Raw genomic sequence first — 13,374 nt, forward strand, 5'->3', positions numbered from 1 at the left:
TATTACATCGATTATTGACATTCATGTCAATTTTTTTGCTCGGTAGATCTCATTGAAATTCCTTGAACTTCCACGTTCCTTTTGATTCGGCGCAGTTTTAGCTGTTGTGTAGCTTTTTTCGATATAAATGTTCTTGGCGAACCTCCATCGATGAGGACCCTTAGCTGCTCGTATTTTCCGGACCTATTTTTTATCGTTGCTTTCTTTGAGACAATTGCTGCTGAAGATCTCGTTTTATTCTAGTACATTTTTCAAGGATTGAATTTATCTGGCTCTCTTTTGCTCGTAAAGTTGTAGAGCTTCGGTCGAGAATCTTCATAGCTAAATCTGAGCGATTAGTACTTCAATATCGTTACCAATTTGGGATACATCTTTGGCGATATGTATACACTCATTTGCTTTGTCCAAGAATTGGCAGATCCTACTTACATCATCGTTTTCCAGCAGTTCCATGTCCACTAGTTGGTTAATGGCGTTAGCATACGGTCCATTTAACAAATGCCTCGTTACCATTTGGGCATCAAAGGAGATGGCATGATTTTAGGTAGTTCAGTTTCCTTGTGTCACTGATATCCTTCCTTTTGTGAATCATGTCGGAGAACAAATTGAAGAAATTTGGCCAGTCTTTTGGATTTCCATTAAATTGATGAAGATCCGATTTTGGTAGCTCTGGAACGTCTTCTTTCATACTGTGAAAGACACTTACTTTCTGTTAAGTTTCTTTGACAATGTGTGGACTTCAACTTCCAAAGCGTTTGCTCCATAGGAACTCTAGAGTTTCTTTGCAGTCTAGAGCTTCCTCCAGGTTTTTGAGCTAGAGCTTTTTTATCTAGAAGTTCTATCCATTGAACTCGCCTTTCTGCGTGAAAACATTGCTTCCTGTTGAGTATGTTTGTTTGGCAGCGAACTCTTCTATTTCTGTATGCCAGCTGTCGAGTACATAGATTTGTATGTTCACATACTTATCATATCTATGTTCATGCATGTTCATGCAGAGAGTCAAAATACGATAGACAACCTCCATTCATTCATTTAGATATTTACATAACAGAAAATAACACTATTTTAACAGGCATTTGATAAATTCTTAAAATAAGTTGAAGTCAAAGTTGTGAATTCAAGAGCTGCAGAAGATATATAAATTCCATTAAGAGAAATTCAAATTGGATTCTGCATGCCCAAAACAGTAGTAATTGACAACGAACAAGCTCTAAATTCAGCCTAAATAAAATGTTTGCTGCAAGATCAACTAGGTATCGAAGTTTATACAGCCCCTTCTTATAGCTCAACAAGCAACATGTAAAAATTAACACGTGCCTAGGTTCAAAGCTTACACCTAATTACAAAAAAGAAACAGTAGCAGAATTCAATCATTAGAACCGTTTCAGGAAAAATTGTACACAAAAATCACATTCACACTTAATTTACAGGATATTTGCATCGCTATGTCTAGGTTTAACCACTAACCAGAGAGCACGTAGACCGGACACGTAGTGTAAAGTGTTTTGCACACTTATTTTTGAGGGTAATCTCCCAGTCAACTTCGTATTTGCTCGGCTCATCACTTTTAGGGGTCGGACTACAAAAATATGCGAGAGCACAATCATTTCGCTTTATGCGCTCGACCGAGATGGTCGATGGTTGAACAAAAGATCCCTCTATGCTCAATGTTTCCCGTGCTCTCTCTCTCTCTCTCGATGCTCTTTGCTCTCTCTGTATTATGCGAGAAATCAATCTATGCTATAAGAGACTCATGAGAGTCACATAACGAAAAAACAATTCGTAATAAGAATAAGTTAGTTGATCTAAGAAACGATACTTGTACTTTACCATTACTATAAAGCCGACCTTCAAACTGACATGCCATTAACAATCAACATGTGCCCAATCAAGAACAGCTGTTTGTCGGAACGATATTGCTTAACGACTTCAATGCATCAATCAAGATCGACGAAGAGGAACAATTTGAAAACTCCACGGTACCCATCGAAGATGACATATATGAATCAGAAGCCAACCCACCGTTATGCCAAATTATGGCGGAAACAACCAAGGTCGACGAAGTTCTTTCACTGCAAATGCTCAAGGAAATAAACATTGACAACACGAAAAAATTAGAAACATTGAAGAGAAGCAAGAATATAAAAGCAAGAATCAATCTAACCCTCTCTGGCACTTTACTAATAATTATGGTAGTAGCCGGATACTTGCTAAAACGAATGACCCTAGACCACTGGACAAGTCACAGCATCCGAAGCAGAAAAGAGAGAAAATGTTTTATATATTGCGTCCGGTAAGATCAATGCACTTGGCCAAAACACATTCTGGCCAACTTTTGCATTTCCGCCACGCGCGCCGAGTCAGCGCATCGATCGGCACCACCGTGGAGGGGGCGGGCGCAAATTACAAACAATGTATGGCAGTGGGTTCGCGTGCCGCCTTACAATATGAACTAATCGTAACTCGTCCGTCACTTCCGCCTACATATCGCCATATCATTCATATATTTCTCCATAACTATATATCTATATTCCGATCAATATTAATTAAAACAAAAGAACAGTATTCTTTGTTGATAGTTTAATCCGTTAGTAGGGTAACTCAGAGATGGCTCTTCAGATACCCACATATGAAAAAGTCTCCTCGTTTGTTGAGTTTCGTTGCCGCACTTTGGAATCGATGGAATTTGCTCTAACAAACTATTCGTTAAGTAAGCCTTTGAATTCTAGCAGCAAGGCTTCTACCAGCAGATCAGCATTTCTCGTAACGGACCATAGTGCACACAGTTTCAGTTTTTGTAATGATCTTGAGCACGCAATCTACAAATGCCCAAGTTTCGCAAACTTTCTCCTAGTCTTCGCCTGAATGAGGTCCGAAAGGCTGGCTTATGTCTAAATTGTCTTAAGGGCGGTCATCAAGCACGACAATACAGCTCGCGTAGTTGTCGGGTCTGTGGAGTCAAGCATTATACGCTTCTTCATCTCGGCCACTCGAGCACATCGCAGGCAGCAATTCCGCCCATCAACACTCATCAACATCAAGAGTGCAGATCATCCCTCAGCCTTCAGCGTCAACCACTAGTCTCTTATCCAAGGATCGGCACAGCAATGGTGTGCTCCTGGCCACCGCAGTGGTTCTAGCAAGGAATCGGTGTGGCGAACTTGTCCCTTGTCGTGCGCTTTCAGATTCAGGTTCTCAACTACATCTCACTAAAGTCAGATTTGCGAATCTCCTACAACTTAAGAAAACAAAATCAGTTGCATCTGTATGCGGCGTAAGCGACTCCAATGTTGCCACGGATGGAAGCAGCGTTTGCCTCACTGTTCCAGCTCACGCATCTGAGTATACAACTAGTATAAATGATATGGTAGCTACAAATATAACTGGCAGGCAGCTCAGTTCTAAAGTAAATACGAGCGATTGGAGCATACTGCAGAATATTGTCTTGGCAGACCCACCTTTCCATAGGCCGCAACGAGTAGATCTGCTTATCGGGGTAGCCTGTTTCATGATTTACTCTGTGTGGGACAAATCAAGTTGATACCTGGACATTCATTGATACAGAAAACTCATTTTGGTTGGGTTGTATCTGGTGACGAGGCTCGCAACCACAACTCCGTGCTAGTAGCTTTAAAGAGTGCTGATATCAAATTGTAGACTCTCGTTCGTCGCTTCTGGCAAGTTGAGCGCTGCAGCGACTCCATTGTAAAGATCAGCTAGGAAGACCCAGACAGCGAAGCGCATTTTGCGAATCATTACAATCGATTGACTAGTGGCCACATTCAGTACGCCTACCTGTTAAGCTTAGTTGCGATCTTCTTGGAGATTCTTATCAGCAAGGCGCGTCATCGTTTTCTCAATTTGGAGAGGAAATTGAGTCGTTTGCCGCAGATAAGGTCCCAATACTCAGCATTTCTGCGCTTCCGATCCTATCCAGTTGCACTCTCCGGCGATATTTACAAAATGTATCGTTGCGTGAAGGTACTTGAGCCGGACAGCTATCTGCAATGCATTTTATGGAGGGATTCGCCAGATGATGAGTTGGAAGTTTTCAGGCTTGGAACAAAGCCAGCGTCATTCTTGTCTCTGCGCGCCATGCATCAGCTTGAAAGGGACGCATTCCCAGTCGGGTCAGACGTGTCGCTTCGCGATTTCTATGTTGAAGATTTGATTTCTGGAGGAAATTCAGTCGAAGAAGCAAGACTTGTTATGCAACAGACAGCTGGAATCTTGGCCTGTGGGAAGTTTAAATTGAGAAAGTGGTGTTCAAGCCATCCCATGGTACTGGACGGCGTAACAGACTGCGACAAGGAATCGATCATTAGGTTCAATGATGGCAGCGACATTACAAAGACACTTGGCCTTGCATGGGATACAGCATCTGATCAAGTTCTTTTCCCATATCAAGCTCTGAATTCAACCTCCAGGCGTTCTGTTCTCTCTTCTATTGCTCGGTTTTACGACCCCCTCGGCCTGGTCGGCCCAGTAATAACGAAGGCTAAAATTCTTTCTTCTTTCTTGTAACAACTCTGGAGGCATTAATTGGATTGGGATGAGAGTCTTCCGTCTGCATGTCACACTGCATAGCTAGACATTTGCAGAAACTTTGGTAGCGGTTTTAGAAAAGCATTTCCCAGGCTATCATTAATACCATGGTCGAAGGTTGAGGTCCATGGATTCTGCCAGCATCGAGGCATACGCAGCCTGCATTTATATTGTATCGAGAGGACAGCATATCATCAGCAGGTTACTTTGTTCGAAGTTTTCGAGATTCGCCTTTAAAAACGCTCATGGTTCCCCAACTGGAATTATGCAGGGCAGAGTTGCTTGCGCGTCTAATGGATTAAGTGGCTCGCTTAGGCATTTTCGCAGGCGAGTTGTATTGTACTACTGTAGCGCTTTCTAGGATCAATACGAGCCCGGGCGATTTTACGTTTTTGTTTAAAATCGCATCGCCACGATACAAGATCTCACATCAGCAATGTAGTGGCACTATGTACCTAAAATGCTGAATCCCACGGAAATATCGTATTAAATGCATCATCACTTTGGTTCAACGGTCCTGGTTTCCTCTGTAAGCCCAGATCTCAGTGCTCAGTCTCAGCGCTTCCAGAAAGAATTTCAATTGAGCGTCGAAGAACTGTGTTTCTCGTGAAGGACCCAGTCCATGATGTCTCCATGGACTGTAAGTATGTGAATTCTTTCGGCACGTTTGCATACGTATCAAAGTTTATTAAAAGAAGGTCGTGCCCCCAGTAACGCTGGCAGACATCCGGAACGGCACGCATATACTGTTGAGAATGATTCAACGAGCCAATCTCTCGGACGACATAAAAGCGCTTCGAACTAATGGAATGGATCCCTCATCCAGTCGGTTAGCCTCGCAGTCAACGTTCCTTGATGAAATTGGGCTGCTAAGTGTCGATGGTCGTCTATTTTTCCCAAAGGTCATGCAGTAACTAGAACCATCATAATTCATTTCCATCTGCGAAACTTGAGCACTGGTCCCCGAGCAGTGCTAGCCCTAGTTGGAGTTAGTCAAGGAAAGAGGAAAGCCAAGTCAAATCTAGTCTGACAACGCCACAAACTTCCTTGGAGCACGCAATCAGCTTCAGAACTTGAAGCGTCTTTTTCTGTCCCACACCCACCAGAAGGCGGTTAAGGACTTCTGTTTGGCAGACTCAATTGAATGGCGTTTCATCCCTCGACGATCTCCTCACTTTGGTGGCTGGTGGGAGGATGCAATAAAGCCAGCGAAGCATCATTTCTACCAATGTGTTGAGTCCTCCGTCCTAACATACGATGATCTTCGCACACCAGCAGACATAGAAGTATTGGCCACTAGCCAGAATAATCGAACTTATTCGTTGAGTTGACTAAAAACTGAAGCTGGCGAAGTTAGAAGAGCTACAAATAAGCTATGCTTGCTACCCCTTAAGGAAGACGAAGTCTTCAACGGGAGGAGAATCTTGGGCTCAGCAGTCATAGCTTCATTGTAACTAAGAGCGGCAGTTCAACGAATATGTTAGCATTTAAGAGACTTCGTAGAGATCACGCTCTCCCTTTTGCGTTCTCCTTTTCTCCCACCAGCGGCTCAGTTTAATCAACCGGCTCGCGTGTACTGAATTTAGTAAGCAATTAACTCTTGTTTAGAACAGACGCAGTGTTAGATTGACTATTATATACACACATAGTAGCGATCAGCACGACAGTCGAGTCGCTTGCTCGCGTCTATCATATATTTAAAGCTATTCGAAATATCTCGATAGCTCAACACTAACATTTTCTCTATACAGTTGACAACTTCCGTGTGTTATTCTAATTCTGTCTCCTCATCAGAAATTTCCGTCAGCTAACTTCTAATTTGCATCCTTGTCATTGCCTCTGCATCTCCCATTCCATCCGGGAAACCGCAGACCACCAGCACTTTCAAACGTAGTCCGGTCGTCACCCGCCAGCCCGTTTCAAATGTCGCTGTCCGCTTTCTTCTCTGCTACGGTTAGGCCCATCAAATTTGAGGCCCGCAATGACGGGCCCGGGGATTCTGGCGTCATCCAGGCGGCTCAGTTCCGGGCCTTCGAGATCCGACGAGATTGGGTCAAGACATTGTGGGATGATGTGGAGCAGCTGTATTAGGTGTGTTCCTGAGACCGGGGGCTAGCAGTAGGGAAGTTGAGTCCATAGAGGAAAGGATCGACCACTGCTATACAGCTTAAGAGCGGTGTACGACTCAGATGGGTGTGGAAATCGACGTCCTTTCCGAATCGACTGCAACGCCCGCTCCTATATCCGTTCATTTCTATTTTGAACCTAAAGTAGTCAGCGGTCTAAAGGTGTAGGAGATATAATTTTATAACTAACTTTTGATAAGGTTTTTAATTGATAATAAAATATCGGGAGCAGCTATAGATTTTTAGTGATAAACTCGATATGCGCGTGATATACGCGGACCTAGAAAAGTATCTAGCTCTTATATCTTCTGAGATCGACGCGTTCATACATACGGACGGACAGGGCCAAACAGACTCAGCTCGTCGCCCTGATTAAGAATATATATACTTTGTGGGGTCTGCCACGCCTCCTTTTGCCTGTTCCCATTTTCAATGGGTTCAGGGTATAATAAAATTTATTGTCTACGCTTACCAGGAGCGAGGCAAATAAGACCTGAAAATATAACCATTTTTCAAATTCTACTATATTTCTACTATATTTTGTATATATTCGGGCTGACCTCCCGAGACAAAAAAGCTTTGGCGCATGTACATATTTCCGCCAATAGGCGTGGCAAACCGTACAATTTTATATCCCCTAAAATATAGGAGCTATAAGCTTCAAATTTGGATAGTTAAGCTAAGCTAAGTAACCTCCTCTATCGATTCCATATAAAATATTGTTACGGCTTTTTAGGGTGGTGATGGTTTAAGTCTCTAGCTCTTATATCTTCTGAGATCGACGCTTTTAAACATACCGACAGATGGACGGACGGACAGACAGACGGACAGGGCTAAATCGACTCAGCTCGTCGCCCTGATCAAGTATATATATACTTTGTAGGGTCTACCACGCCTCCTTCTGCCTGTTACATACATTTTAACAAATCCATTATACCCTGATTCCCCATTTTCAATGGGTTCAACGTATAAAAACATTGGGATCCAAGCATAAACAAGCATGAATTATGTTCATGAAACTTTCAGGTCTTTATTATAATATTAGAGTACGTTTATATGCCAAATATGGCTAATATTTTCAAATCCGCCTTTAACTATATAAGTTGAGAGTGAGGAAGTTGATATAAGGCCCCACCCACCCCCAATTTTAACAAAAATGCAAATTTTGTACATATGTTAAATACATGTCTACATACTTACATATGTATGTCTACATTTAAAATTTGGAAGCTCTAGCTCTAAACGCGTAGGAGAAATAATAAAATAGCTAGCTCTCGATCATAAAATATCGGGAGATTTTTCACTGAAAAACTCGATATGCGCGTGATATACACGGACCTAGGGAAACAAATTTATATCTCCTCATAGATCGACGCAGAAGGACTGAAGGACAGGGCTAAATCGACTCAGTTCGTCTCCCTGATCAAGAATATAGGTATATATTTCCTGTCCTAAGGGTATGAAAAAAACCGCGTTAAAATCGGACGTGGAGCCATATAAAGTGTTAAAAATTTCCGTAAATTTAACATGCTTCAACTTGTTCATTTTTGTCTCATACCAAAATCAGTGGGCTGCGAGCCCTCAAACGAAAAGCATGCGTTTTAATATGAAGCTTAACTGCGCGCCTATTTTTTCTTACTCGGTCTCTTTCTATGCCCTTTTCCTTTAGAGAGTATATCTAACTCTTCATGTCATTATCTTATATATCGATCTATCCATAATTTTATTAACTTTATATCTATACTAGCTGGCCCGGCAAACGTTGCATTGCCCTCTCCATTATTTCTAGGTACAAAATTGTTGAAAGCTATGTTGTTCAGGTTGGGATACACTCTGATTAATTTATTAATCGGATTTTCATTCAAGCACTTTGTGGTAAAGGACATTCTTTGTTTTTTGGTCAGGTGCAAGAACCAATAATGCGGATGGTTTGCCAACACGTGAGCATGCCACGTACAATTGACCATGAGAAAAAGACGCATTTTCTAAATTGAGGTCACAAATAGTCAAAGATTGGCCCTGTGATTTGTTGATCGTCATGGCGATGGCGAATCGGGAATTGAATTCGTTTAAACTCAAAGGGCATATCTGTTGGGATCATCGGAATCGTGAATCACATTGCTCATCAGTTTTTTTATCACCAAACGCGTTCCATTGCACAGTTTTGGTTGGTTTAAATTTCTAAGCATGATAACTACCGAGCCAACCTTCAGTTGTAAATTGTTCGGTGGTAAACCAGGCACATCGAAGGAGGTCAAAAATTCAATTGGATAATTAGTGGCTTCTTCTTCGTTTGTTACACAGTCGATAGATTTGAAATGAATACAGAGTACCAACGAATTTATTTTGAATTATAAGATTAAGGTTATCCACATTTTTATTTTTATCCGCCAAAATTGCTCGCTCACTTAACCAAATCAAGCCAGTCGATTCGTCAACAGGAATACGGTCATTACCGATATTCAGCAATTGCTGAATCATCAGCAGATAGATCGTTCAACAATGCAACTCTCATATTGACAGACAGTTGAAGTTTGGTTACATATTGCCATAGATTTGATGCTTTGAGGTAAGCGTTTATTTCGTCGGCAGCAGTAGATCTTGGAATTACTGATAGTGTTTGTTGGAAATTGCCAGATAATAAAATCCTTGAACCACCAAAACATCTCGAGTCATTGCGCAAATTTTTTAATGTTCGGTTTAGTGCTTCCAATGCACGTTTGTGCGCCATTGTGCATTCGTCCCATATGATAATTTTTTATGCTACTAAATCTTTGGCTATTGCAGAGTGTTTTGAAATGTTACATGTCGGTTGTTCAGTAGCTTGAAGAGTTAATGGAAATTTTAACGTTGAGTGAGCCGTACGGCATCCGTCTAACAATATGGCCGCTATTCCAGAAGAAGCAATTACTACCGCAATTTCGGATCTCGCACGTAGAGTTGCCAAAATCAATGACATGAGAAATGTCTTCCCAGTTCCACCGGGGGCTTTAAAAAAACCATTTCCATCTTCGATTGCATTAATCAGTGTATCATAGATTTCCCTCTGCTTAGGATTCAACAGTGGTACATTCGTTTGAACTGATTGCATTAGTTCATGTGGATCATATTCACGTTCACGTTCCAATTATCTATTAAATGCGTTATTCATGGCGCTGGCATTCCTAACCTATCTAACAAACTGCCGCATATGAGGTAACACATATCTTCGATCAAAAGCAAGGTCTGGTTATGCATCTCCTGGCTCGACTCAAGATCGGGATTTCTTGAGTTGATATGACTTCGATTAAAAATTTCTTCTGGCATTTTATCTTTGTATTTGTTCCACAGGTCACGTGGTTTCGATGGGAAACAGGCATTGTATTTTGGAGTGCTCGCTAGAAAATGTCGTGATTCTAGTGTTTCGCCATAAAGCAGGGAACGCAATGGCTCTGGTGGCGGGACCACTAATGGAAATGTCACTTTACCACTGAGGCAGCACAAACCGGGTGTTTCATCCGCAAAATTCAATGCGCCACAATGCTGGCAAACAACGTCCATTGGACCACTGCAAACTAAACGATTCAAGCTGTAGTCAATGGTGCAATCATATCGAAACGCTGCTCGATTCAAATCAATCCTTGAACCATTTCTTATTGCCGTTTCTAGGGCTGCCTCTTTGAGAACGAGAAATCGCCCGAGAAAGGCGCCGCGTTAGTTCCCAGCAAAGAAGGGCCTTAATTCGTACTTCTCAAAGAGCGGCAGCCCGTGAAACGGCAATAAGAAATGGTTCAAAGCATCAAATCTGTGGCGATATGTAACCAAACTTCAACTGTCTGTAAATATGAGAGTTGCATTGTTGACCGATCTATCTGCAGATGATTTCTCGAAGCAATTACAGAATATCGGTAATGGCCGTATTCCTGTTGACGAATCGAGTGGCTTGATTTCATTTCCTCAAAACAACAAAGTATTTCCGAATGTCATTGTTTTCCACAAAAATACTAAATGGTTAAGTGAGCGAGCAATTATGACGGCTAAAAATAAAGATGTGGATGACCTTAATCTTATAATTCAAAATAAAATCGTTGATACTCTGTATCAATTCAAATATATCGACTGTGTAACAAACGAAGAAGAAGCCACTAATTATCCAACTGAATTTTTGAACTCCTTGGATGTGCCTGGTTTACCACCGAACAATTTACAACTGAAGGTTGGCTCGGTAGATATCATGCTTAGCAATTTAAACCAACCAAAACTGTGCAATGGAACGCGTTTGGTGATAAGAAAACTGATGAGCAAGGTGATTCACGCGTCGATACTCAAAGGAAAACTTAAAGATTAAGTTCGTATTCCTAGGATTCCGATGATCCCAACAGATATGCCCTTTGAGTTTAAACGAATTCAATTCCCGATTCATCTTGCCTTCGCCATCGCGACGATCAACAAATCACAGGGCCAATCTTTGACTATTTGTGGCCTCTATCTAGAAAATGCGTGTTTTTGTCATGGTCAATTGTACGTGTCATGCTCACGTGCTGGCAAACCATCCGCATTAATTGTTCTTGCACCTGACCAAAAAACAATGAATGTCGTTTACCACAAGGTGCTTGAATGAAAATCCGATTAATAAATTAATCAGAGTGTATCCCAACCTGAACAACATAGCTTTCAACAATTTTTTACCTAGAAATAATGGAGAGGGCAATGCAACGTTTGCCGGGCCAGCTAGTTATATATTGTAATAAGAACAAGAAAGAAAGTTCTAGTCGAGACAGCTCGACTACGAGGTCCCCTGAACCCTACAAGCAACTGATATTTCAATAATAATTAGCAAACACACACGCACACACACACACACACACACACGCATACAAACAAACACACGCATATACACACACTCACATATACAGGCGATTGCGCTTGGGTTGCGCTGCAGTGTTGGCAATATAATGAGAACTTATTTGTTGAATAACTTAATTTCTAGACGTACGATCGTAATGAAACTTTCAGAATGTAATCATAATGTTTAAATGTATGTGTATACCGAATCATAAGTCTCTAGTATTTGATATATGATTTTTACAAAGATGAGGGTGAGGGGGTGGATTTAGAGGTGGGGGGTAAATTTTAACAAAAACCGAAATTGTATAAAATACATCTTTATATACATTTGAAATTTGGAGACTCTAGCTTGAAAGATGTAGGAGATATAATTTTTTAAGTGATCTTCGATAAGGTTTTTTATCGATAAAAAAGTATCGGAATGAGTTATCGTTTTTTAGTGATAAACTCGATATGCGCGCGATATATACGGACATTTTAAAAAAGAGTTGAAGTCTCTAGCTCTTATATCTTCTGAAATCGTTCATACATACGGACGGACGGACGGACAAACAAACGAACAGGGCCAAATCGACTCAGCTTGTCGCCCTGATCAAGAATATATATACTTTGTGGGGTCTGCCACGCCTCCTTCTGCCTGTTACATACTTTTAACAAAACCATTATACCCTGATTTCCCATTTTCAATGGGTTCAGGGTATAAAAAGAAAAAACGAACCGATTGGATTGGTTGTCATGGACCGAATGCTCTCTGTATTTTATTCAAAAAAGGTCTTAGCCTGAGTAACATAAAGTTTACATAAAGAATTCTGTCGCTAAAAGCAGCGGCAGAATGGGAGTATATAGCATGCTGTATGTGTGTGTATATATGTTTATATGTATATGCAGAAGGCATACATTTAAGCTGCGGCGTGGACAAGAACGTAACAATGCTTACGTTGCAGATCCCACGCTGCAGGCCGGTCTATACATAAGTGACTTGTATATAGCTTTTATAATATAATCAAAGCAACAAAGTGTTGTTATAAATATGATACCCTTACTTATGTTGGGCATATGTTTATTTAACATACAACATACTACAATATAATTGCGATTTTATTTAAGTATTGCATAATAAAATTTCATTGGATATCGTTGGCTCTTTATTTGTGGGAAGGGTATGAAAGCGTTGGTACGCATAAAGAATATGTATTCGCTACGAAATTGTAACGGCATATTTGCCGTTGGTCGGCCATCCGGCCTGCACACACAAGATTACATTGCCCTTCGTTTTTTCCTTAATTTTTTTTTCTCTGCTAGCACCGACGCAACTCATATACTCGGTGAGGCAACACATATACCCGGACTCATATTTATTCAGCTCTTTCTCGTTCAATAGAATATTGTGCCTCTGAATCTTATAAGAGCGCACTCACTCATACAATTTCCAATTTGGCCTCGGTGCCACTCAATATGAGCCTTGTTAATTCGAATACGTTTTTTCGGCACTCATGCAGCCCTCTAATACCAGTGCATTTCGTTTGATTCTCGTCACGATGAAAAAAAGTTTTGCTCTTTTTCGAAAAACAACAAAAATATGAGTAATTTATTCGAACGGTTTACTTAAGAGATAAGAAAAAAATGACCACTATTAATATTAGAATTGTGTAACGTCGCCTTGGCCATTTAAATCGTTTTGACCTGTATTACGCACTTAACTCGTTTTGGCATTGATTTTAACAAATTTTTGCAATGCTTTTGAGAAATAGAGTCCCACATCTCTTGCAACTTAATTTTCAAGTCAGAAATATTCCTTTCTGACTCATTTCGAAGCTGGGTTATCATTATCCACCAAATATTTTATATATGATGGTATCCGACTGCCTTTGAGTCC

At 40.9% G+C, this 13,374-nt stretch overlaps 2 protein-coding genes, 1 long non-coding RNA gene and 1 pseudogene across 3 annotated transcripts in view; 2 read left to right on the plus strand and 2 right to left on the minus strand.

Annotated features, from left to right (window-relative positions):
- LOC149092484 (uncharacterized) overlaps positions 1-13,374 on the minus strand; it is a 147,006-nt gene that overhangs the window by 84,406 nt on the left and 49,226 nt on the right. The gene's annotated exons all lie outside the window — the stretch shown is intronic.
- Positions 1-13,374, plus strand: part of LOC108658186 (MICOS complex subunit Mic10-like) — a 184,225-nt gene that overhangs the window by 39,033 nt on the left and 131,818 nt on the right. The window lies entirely within an intron of this gene.
- LOC149092487 (uncharacterized) overlaps positions 1-13,374 on the minus strand; it is a 70,546-nt gene that overhangs the window by 11,064 nt on the left and 46,108 nt on the right. The window lies entirely within an intron of this gene.
- Positions 1,698-6,636, plus strand: LOC149092488 (uncharacterized; annotated as a pseudogene).

This window comes from Drosophila navojoa, chromosome 2 (genome assembly GCF_054131105.1).
Source record: "Drosophila navojoa isolate 15081-1374.11 chromosome 2, UAZ_NAV_1.0, whole genome shotgun sequence".
Lineage (NCBI taxonomy): Eukaryota > Metazoa > Arthropoda > Insecta > Diptera > Drosophilidae > Drosophila > Drosophila navojoa.